The 10,182-nt window shown below is 47.9% G+C and overlaps 1 long non-coding RNA gene across 1 annotated transcript; it reads left to right on the top strand.

Moving 5' to 3' along the window:
- Positions 1–452: 452 nt before the first annotated feature.
- On the top strand, positions 453–5,344 carry LOC135365913 (uncharacterized). Its single transcript, XR_010414006.1, has 2 exons — positions 453–527; positions 4,989–5,344. It is a non-coding gene; the product is annotated as an uncharacterized LOC135365913 (long non-coding RNA).
- Positions 5,345–10,182: the final 4,838 nt, after the last annotated feature.

Below are 10,182 nucleotides of genomic sequence, written 5' to 3'. Positions count from 1 at the left end.
TTTCTGAGGCATATGTAACAGTTTTAAATGCCGTCATACCCCTTTCCCCCTTTTTTTGTTGTTGATGGACGCTGTGGTCGGAAGCGCTTTGCAGTTATTTATAGCCTGGGTACACTTGCCAAATATGTCTTGCGAAAATACTTCAAAAGCCGGGAGACGACATAACTGGACAAAAAAGGAGAAAAACTACGACTTAACTTAACAAAATAACAAAGTTTACTCAGACGTTTCGTCTGTCATGCGACAGACATCATCACTGCAAGATGGGAGTATTGTTCGGGAAGGGGACCGCGGTTTTTGTTACAAACCGAGGGGCCACCACGTATGTGCAAAGACTCTAAAAGCTTTCTGGGCCCCCATCTTTGTAATATGTCTTACAAATTCTACCAATGATTTCGTTACCTCAGGCTAGGCCAATCGTTGGGTGTAAAGTACCGTGCCGCAGCCTCCCCGTAGGTACTGGGGGGCGATATGCCATTGGGACTGCAAGTGGCCTGGACGGAACACCCTGCCAGACGAACAACATGGTAAGTGGACGAGCAGAATTAGATTAGTGACACTTGTACAACTTGACCAAGCGTTATAGGCAGAACGTTGCAGAGTGCACATCTCAAGCGTAATGCGCTAGCGCATGTCAATAATATATCCAGCGCATTCTTACCAACTAGCGCCCAGCATGTATAGGACGGCAAAAGTAAATGTCGTCCTTGTAGATGTAACGTAGAGCTGAAGTTAAACGCTATACCGATACAGATTATTCATAAAAAGACTATAAGGGTCTATAGACATCCCGTTTTCACTTCTATCATCACTGCGCCGGAGGACGTTCTTGGCCATCTGTTGCTGAACCGTCGAATGACTATAATTACCTAAAATCGTGCTTTTTAATTATAAACGGTACGAAGTTGTCCCAAGGAGAACAACCGTTCCCTTCGGTCACGTGATATTGTTGCCGTTTGCAGAACAAAAATGCGTTCGATAGATCGTCCGCAAAAAATTCATGAAGTTACACCATTTTCTTCTTTATTTTGCTCATTGCGTAGCTTCGAAGACGCTTCTTTCCTTCACCCCAATGTGACAGGGTGAAAAAGCGCACTATCACTTCTTGCGTCCTAGAAAACGATAAAGAGAAAAAAAAAGGAACCCAAGATAAGGCCAGTTCCGATAGCGTCAACCTATACATTTGTTTTTGTTTTGCTTCTGAAAGTTAAAGCTTCGGAGCAGAGGCGGCACTCCGCCTCTTCCCCCTCTCACATTGGGGTGAAGGAATGACGGGTTTCCGAAGATGCGCAATCAACAACAAAAAATTTCGCGGATGATCTATCGAACGGATTTTTGTTCCGAAAACGGCTTCGATATCACGTGATCGAAGGGAACAGATGCTCTCATTGGTGTATCATATCATGTATCTTTGATAATTAAAAAGTTAATTATCGATTTTTAGGTAATTATTCACTCCACGGTTGCGCAACAGAGGGTCAAGAATGTCCGCAGGATAATTCAAGTGACAACCGGGTGTTTGTAGTCCTTATAGGTTTTTAAAGACAAATCTGTATCGAAAGAAAAAAGACACCCTGTATAGAGTAGGTATAACTGTAGAGTGATCTTTAATCGGAAGTACGCGGCTATGGCTGCAAATACCACTGTTGGTATGCTGTATTAGATCAACTGCCATCGCACAGTGTAACTTGGCGTTGTCAGGCCCCTAAGCCTTGTGTTCCTCCCTGTATGCCCTTTAAGGGCCCTTGGAGTATGTACATAAATAAACAAATAAGCATGTTTAATTGTCTCAGCTGCTACTAGGTTAGCAGCTGTAGATTCCTTCTCACATCAAGGCTGGCCAGGTATCGAAGTTAAAACAATGCCATTACTTGAGAAGACTTAATGCGAAGTGTCAAGCAATTTTTTTGTGACCTTTTGTGATCTTTCTGCATCACCATTTTTCACATGTCATCGCCAGCAACCGCAACCTTGGCGCTTGCACGGCGTTGGACCGTGGTTTTTCCGAATGGCTGGTGAATGAATGGCGAATGGTGGTGGAATGAACGGTGTTTCACTCCAGGCGTATTTAACCGAGTGAAGCAAATCGAGGTCTCGCGACGCAAGCCCTCTGTCGAAATCACCCTCTTGTTTTCTTCTTGAATGCTTTGTTGGTCGCGAGGACTGTGGACTGCGGTCATTAAATTTCAAGCAGCTGAAACGGTACACTTAAACCAGTTCTGGTACATTGCTACAAGATTCTTATAAGACACTCTCATGAGGTTGAAACTCATAGCATGAACCTTCGATGGCAATTGATCATCAAAATCTGAAACTCACATACAGTTATTTATGTTCAGTTCAAGAGCTATGACCCGAGAGTATCACACGAAAGCATTTTCCTTTCATCGGGGCTAATAAAACATACACAGGCATGAAATGGACCACCCATGTAGGCCAGTTCCATTCATTAACACGACCTTCGAACTGACGCGTATCACATCATACCGCTTATTTGTTCTGGGTAATGTTAACCTTCTCCTGTTAATGCCAGTGAATAGCTGGCGTATCGCAAGTCCGTATTACCCTCCATGAGTATCTGTGGACTACAGGTGCCATGGATTTTTCATGCTTTTTGTGGTAGAGTGTCACTCATGCAGATTAAACTCCTCACTCATTATTTGTTGTTCATCCCTCGTGCCGTGATTATACGACATATGTCTTTAAAGGGACAGTCACATCTGTTCAAGTCGATTTCAAAACTGCAGTGTCACTTCATTATTCGTGGACCACTGATCACGGTGTCGAAAATCCCACGCGAGAGAGCGGCGTAACTTCACTATTATTCGATGGATTGCGTGAATGCATTCACTACGCATGAATGTTGCTAACACAACGCAATGTGTAGTACGGGGAAGTGTAACTTCTTGGACTCTTCGAAGTGTGACGAAATAGACGCTGTTGAGCACGTCCTCTGTCAGTGTGCTGGTCATGAACGACTGAGGGCGGACTTGCGCGCTTCTATCACGAGGATCACGACCAGTCCATGTACCGTAAATGTTCTGTTGGGTGAATCAACCAACAAGGAGCTTGGGGATGGGAACGCTAGGACGCTTCCTCACGGATACAAGATGGGTTCCGCTAGGGATCCCGGATTTTGACGTTTCGAGACAGTGAGGTAGTCATCAAACTATTTCTGTAGGATTTCTATGAATACCTTACACGGGGGAGAAGGATTTCACCCTTCACTTCATTCCAAATGCACTAAAAAAGGTAGGATAGTAGATTTAGGAGGTATCTCAAAAGATAAACCCCTCCCCGAAATCCCCCTTGACCACGCCACTGTTTCAAGATGTCTCGCTCACCCTTACAAATCCGTTACAATTTCTCCATTGCTCTGTCTCTCACACCTTTTCTCCGAATCGCTCCCGTTATGATTTCTACGGAGCATATTTCGTTACATTTCCAATATGACATTTCCCCATATCTCTATATAAAAAGTTGTTGCGGCACGTGTAATTATTGTTTCTGTACATGGCTGATTGCGAAATGTTAATATCAGTTCTTACGTCAACAATTTCATGCTTTAATGAAACCTTATTTTCATTACCTATGCTACGATAAATGACACCTTGCTTTGACCGAATCGTCCCATTAGTCTATAGTTAAACAGATACAGGACAGTCGAAAAGGACCATGGTGTCAAGTTGTCCAACTCACAGGGAATGCGCAAGAGGCACGACCGTGCGGTCCCAAATAAATATGCTCTGTTGCATCCCTACAAGCAAAATGTGTCCCATTTCTGCAGAGAAATCATAAAGAGAGGCTAGAAGAAAAGCTAGGGGAGAGAGTGATGGGGGAGAGCAAAGGAGTTGTACGAGGGCAAGACCCTCTCCCAATGTCCAAGTCAGGGAGGCGTCATGATCGATATTTTGGATTCGGCCGGATTTGCCACAGCCTGGAGATCAGGTGCGTTCGCCGCAATGATATCCAATCCAATGCAAGTCGCTTTCGCTTCCGCTGGGCTCCGTGTGCGAAGTGTAGATGGGTAGAAATCCAGCGAACCGGTAGAGATGTAGGAAGGGAGTTGCCTCAGGACAGAAGCCGCCGATATTTCGAACAGAGACTGTTCTTCTTCTGGGCACCGTCCTCATCATTGGCATGGTATTTAAAGGGTTAGGTGTGACGTGTTTAAAGGTTCATGCGAATTGTGGGTCAACAGCCCGGAGGGAAGAAAGGGTCCGTACGGGCTTCTACGGCGGGAGTGAATGGCTGCTTTGTTAGAGTGTGGAGGGGATTATGTGAACGTAGTGATCTAGGCTACAGACCGGTTACAGAAAAATGGAAGGTTCACGAACACGTGGACGAAACGGGACAACAGGCAAGAATTCGCAAGCATAGCGAAAGATAAAGAGGTTAGTGGTTACGTGGGGAAAATTCCAGAACGAGCAAAGGTTTTTTTTAAATATATATGTGTAATACAAAGTTGTGGCATGCAATAAAGAGAGCAGAAAGCAGTGGCCATGCAGAACATAACAGATGATAGTGGATGTAGAAGGGAAGTGTGTCTGTTTTATCTGCCATCACCTGTGCGCTTGGATTCCCTAGGGAATGAGCATTGTACCTGATTGTACGGTTTAAACCTTGTGCTGCGACATGAAGGAATGGCGCACGGAACTCGTAGGAGCCACCGTTCGTAAGACGCTAGGCCTACCGTATCCATCATGGCGGCTCCCATGCTGAGATGTCCCTCTTCGCTGGCTTGGTTTCTAGTTATTATGCGAATTCTACGAATTTCTGCGTAATATTGCACTGTTGAGACCTCTTTATTAGGTGTACGAACCTTTCTTTATTGATTGATTTTATTGTTGAGATTGTCGCTCGCGATGGCGGAAGGCTTTTAATAAAGGGTGCTGTGCTCGTGAAATGCCTTTCAAGTCTATTGATATCGTAAAATTGCTAGCATGGTTCAACTGGTGGACAGCTAATATTCTTGTCTCTCGCTTCAGATATGCATACGCGGTGAATGCGTACTAGCTCCCGAATTCACTAAGAACAAGGAGGAGAATAAGAACAAGGAGCCGAATGTGAAAAAAACGAACTCCCGGAAGACAGCGCAAACGACACCTACCACAACAAGAGCGACAACTAGGGTGACACCTTCAACGCCACGAAGCCGTATTGTGACTTATTACCAGGGCGGCAAATGGCACACGATTAGTGTACCGTATTAATCGGGGTGCCCATGGATATCACACGCAATGGCATTGCCGAAAACGTGCAACATTCGATCACAGTCTAGGCCATGTGGTCGGCTGTAGCATTTATATATTTTTGCGCAATAAAACTATTACGATTACTTACACATCAGTGCCAGCAGTAAGACTACAAACACACCGACACCATAATGCAATAGTGAAACGCCCTTACTGGATTGGCTGCAATCGACAGTGGTAGAATCACTTCAACCAGGGTTGCAGAATGGGGTACCCTAATTCCGTTCCAATTCCCTTTCGAGGAATGGAGATTTGCTATGATACCATTCCTTTCAATTCCTCGGAATGAAAAGGTATTGTCAGTTCTCACTCGTGTAATGGCTTAGCAACTCAATTCCATTCCGTTAATTCCCTCAATAAAAGAAAAGGACCGGTAACCATACTCGCAAGACCAGCAGTGCTAGAGGAGATTGACATTACCAAGTACGGAAAAAGCACAAGGACAAGGTTATTTCACTCTTAACCGTGTGCAGGTGTGGCGCAAAGCGTGCGAGGTCAGAAACCAGCACGCTGAAACCAAAACTGCCTCCGGGGCACCCAGACCATTTCATTCCCATTCCTAGGACAGTTTCCGCCATTCCGTTCCAATTCTGTTTCAGGCTCTGCTAAATCTGGAATGACTCCGGAATCATTCCAACTCCGGAGTGGCAACTCCGCAATCCGGACTTCAACAAATCAGCCTCACATGATGGATATCAATCTGAACATCTCACTATATGTGCAGAAAAAAAGAAAAACAAGAGAGAGAATTTAGGGTGACGCACTCATATAATAATATAATATAAGGAAGATCAGAAGCATTAAATTTTACTGTAATCGTGCCAAGCTCACATGTACTGAAAGCAAATTTGTAGCACTTAATTCTAGGAGGTGGTACATACGATAATTTCCGGCAACAGCCATAGAGTACGTCCCTCACCCGCTCCTCCTGCGCTTCGTAGAACCGCCACATCATTTGTGCTGGGATTTCTGTGCCTCCTATTCTCTGCTGAGTTTTCATGACACTGTGAAAAAGAAAAATATGGTGACATGAAAATGAACATGACTGTTCTCTTTCCAGGACGAAACACAATAGATGGATAGAGGTGGGCACACTCAGTAAATTTGTTTCCGCGTTACAGCGGCAGACGTGCCACCAGCAGCTTATAATGAGGAGAAACAATGTGAATACTCCCGCCATTTTACCTCAAGCAGGCAAATAGCAAAAATCACGGGCTTATACGGGCTTCTCTTTTAACAATCACATATAAACAAAAAAAGCCTATGAGAGCAGGGGATAACTGTGGTCTACGCTTCGCAAAATAAACTTTGAGAATAAACTCCTCGGAATGAATCACTAAAAAATACACACACACACACACATATATATTGGATGGTGATGGGGTGGGCGATTCACCGCCGCTGAGGCGGTACACTGGTCTATTTCGCGTTGGGGGAGGATGAAGGGATCATGATGGGGCTTTCAAAGAGCCGTCGCCAGACCGGTGGAGCACAAGTACTCCGCCAGAAGACGAAGGCCCTGCGTCTGGTGGGTAGCATTCGACCACGGACCGAGGATCTTCGCTAGGTTGAACGGCCGCTTGTCAATGGGTTGCATAGAGAGTTCCATTAGGGCACGCTCGTGGTGGTATTGCCCACAAGCCAGGATGACGTGGCTGAGGTCGCCGTGCACCCCACAAGTGGGGCAGAGGGAAGACGAGGTGGAGCCGAGACGGTGTTGAAAGGCAGGTGGAAAGGCAACGTTGAGCCTCATGCGGTGGAAGAGAGCAGTTAAGGGGCGCGGTAGTCGCGGAGGAAGGACGAGAGAAAGCGTGGGGCCTACATCAGAGAGAAGGGAGTGAGCTATGTCGTGTTCCCACTGAGCCTGCATATTGGGACCGGTGAGTGTCGAGAGGAGGTGTCTTCGGTCGCCCGACGACATCATTATCGGGGAAAAAGTTGCGTGCTGATGGGCGTTCAATGCGGCTCTGTCTGCTTCTTCGTTGCCGCTGATACCGACATGTCCGGGGATCCACTGCAATACTACAGTGTGCAATGGTCGCCTTCTTGTAAGCATGCAGGATGTCAAACACAACAGGACCGAGGAGTCCACGTATCCCCAAGTTGGCCACACACTGGAGCGCAGGTTTTGAGTCTGTAAAGACGACCCAGGACTGAGCTGGACTGTCTGATATTTTTTGCATAGCAAATAGAATGGCGTAAAGCTCGGCACACGTAGACGATGTTCTGTGAGAAAGACGGTGACCACAGGAGACTGACTGAGATGGAATGACAAATGCCGAGGACGATCCACCCCGAGTAGATGACCCGTCAGTGAAAACTGACGTTGACGCCGTGTAGTTGTCGTTCATCATGCCCAGGGTAAGCTGCTTGGCGACACACGCGGCTGCATCCCTTTTCCTTCCATGCAGGCCAGGAACAGTTTGGCGTGTGACTGGGGTTGACAGAGACCATGGAGGGGCACTGGGAGCCACTGTCTTCACTACGAAACGCGGGTCGCTAGGCTTCAGCTGAGTCATCACCGAGCGGACCTTGCAGGGCTTGCGCCTCAAGATCTTCGATACGAGCGGGTGCCGCCGATGATGGGATAAAAGGCGGAGGAAAAGTCGGCAGGTCTCACCGTAGCGAAGAACCTCCAGCGGGGTGTCCCTCGCTTCAGCAATAACTGCTCGGGTCTCTGCTGCTCGGGGGACGCCGAGGCACACACGAAGGCTTCGCGCCAGGAGGCACTGCAGCTTATGATCTGAAGATGTCGGCAGGCCATTAAGCACCGGCAAACCATACGCGAGGGACCCTCGAGCCAAAGCCCTGTGGACGGCCAACAGAGAGCTCGTGTCACTTCCCCATCCCATGCCTGCCAAGCGGCGGATCACTGCAATCCAACGGTGGATCTTGATCTCCAAGCTTGCAATATGCCTCCGCCAAGAGAGCCTAGCATCAACAGTGAGACCGAGGAACCTATGGTGAGACACGTGCTTCAACGGTGTGCCAGCAACGGAAAGCTGGAAGGGTCTGATGTTCCGCCTTGTAAAAGGAAGTACTACTGTCTTTTCCGTCGATATGTCTAAGCCCGCCAGTGACAGGTACTGCTGGATAGCATCGAGAGCGAGTTGGAGGCGTCGCTGGAGGGCAGGACGGGATTTACCGCTGGTCCAGATACAAATGTCATCAGCATAGATGGAGATAGCCACTTTCCTACCGACGCAACCTCGAAGGCCAGCCATAACAATGCTAAATAAGATGGGGCTCAGAACACTCCCCTGGGGCACCCCATGGGTCAACTCGACAAAGTCTGTATCCCCCTGGCTTGTGCGGACGAGCAGTTCCCGTCCATGAAGGAAATCAGTAAGCCATGAGAGAGCTCTGAAAGGCAGGGTGGCATCAACAAGGCCATGGAGGACAGAAGCGTGGCTGACAGTATCGTACGCCCGCCTAACATCGAGAAAGGCAGCCAGCACAGTCTTCTTGCGCACCTTTGCGGCTTCCACAGAAGTGATTAAATCGAGTACCGAGTCTATTGCTGCTCTGTGCCGTCGAAAGCCTGACATTTCTTCCGGGAAGACGCGACGATGTTCAAACCACCACTTCGGTCTAGCCAGTACCATGCGCTCCATCAACTTCCCAAGGCAACTTGTCAGGCTCACTGGTCAAAAGGAGGAGAGCTGCGATGGTGGTTTGCCTGGCTTCAATAGCGGAATAACACGTGCGCGCTTCCAACTGTCGGGTACTTTCCCTGACCTCCATGATATATTAAATACCTTCAGCAGATACTTCACACATTTCTGATCAAGGCTGCGGAGAGCCCTATAGGTGACGTTATCCGGTCCAGGAGAGGACCGAACCCGAGACAGCAGCAGCGCGCTTCGGAACTCGGCCAGTGAGAAATCCAGATCCATGTCCGGGTCAGTGACTATGGGAGCAGCTTGAATCCGTTCAACTAAGGTAGTCACATAGGAAGAAAACCACGTTGTACTGCAGCCTTCGAAGGAGCGGCAATGGTGTTGCAGAAGGCCTGAGCCACCTCTGCTTCGGACTTTGAGGAGGACAGCGCAAGCGCACCTAAAGGATGCTGGTTCGTGGGAGGTTCGCTTAAAGCTCAGCTCCGCCGATTTTCGACTGCGACAGAATGGAGCCATGCTTGGGCTGTGCGTTCGTTTCCGCACAGGGAGCATACATGTGAAAAATTTTCACCCATTTGTTCGTAGTTTTTAAGAAAACAATTTTTAAATTTTCCTGGCACGGCGGTCCTGTGGTCAGCAAACCCTGACCAATCCCGGCTTCGTCCTGGCTTAGCCGCGCTCGTGGCTTGGCTAACGCCAAATCGTCGATGCGATGGCGGAGATCTATGGGCGAAGGTGAATGTTTTGGGTGTGTTCCCTGATAATTGCTGTCGTTAATAGCCTCAAAGGTAGTTTTGCCGGTCTTCTTTAACAAGCTTTACAGGACGGCCTCGTTGTGCAACGACGGCCGTCGTGAGCGGACATTCTGTGCCCGCACTGTGCTTCATGCTACCAACAAGACCTAACACCTAACGTGTGACGTACACTTACGCATTCTCAATAGCTTTGGCAGCGCACTATGCGCGGACTTGCTGCGCGTGCAGGAAGCACCACGAAAGCTATTGAGAACGAGAACGTGCTCGAAGACGAAGTATTCCTTATAAGAAACATGATAAAACGGTGCGGTGGTCCCCGATAGCTCGTGACAGCTGTTTCAGCACGATACAGCGGCCATGACGGAGTGTAAACACAAACTGGTTGCCAGGCAGAGCTGGCTAGGTGTGGCTATCCAATCCGCGCAGTTCCAAGTATGACGTCACAAGTGGAACCGCCGCCAGGTAGTTTTTCTCAAATTTCTCACGAAGGAGTATGGAAATTTGGAAAGCAATGTGCGTATATGAATGAAGTTGGGACCGCGGTTCTGAATA

The sequence above is a fragment of the Ornithodoros turicata genome, chromosome 8 (genome assembly GCF_037126465.1).
Source record: "Ornithodoros turicata isolate Travis chromosome 8, ASM3712646v1, whole genome shotgun sequence".
Taxonomy (NCBI): Eukaryota; Metazoa; Arthropoda; class Arachnida; order Ixodida; family Argasidae; genus Ornithodoros; species Ornithodoros turicata.
This window is presented reverse-complemented; position numbering and strand designations above follow the sequence as displayed.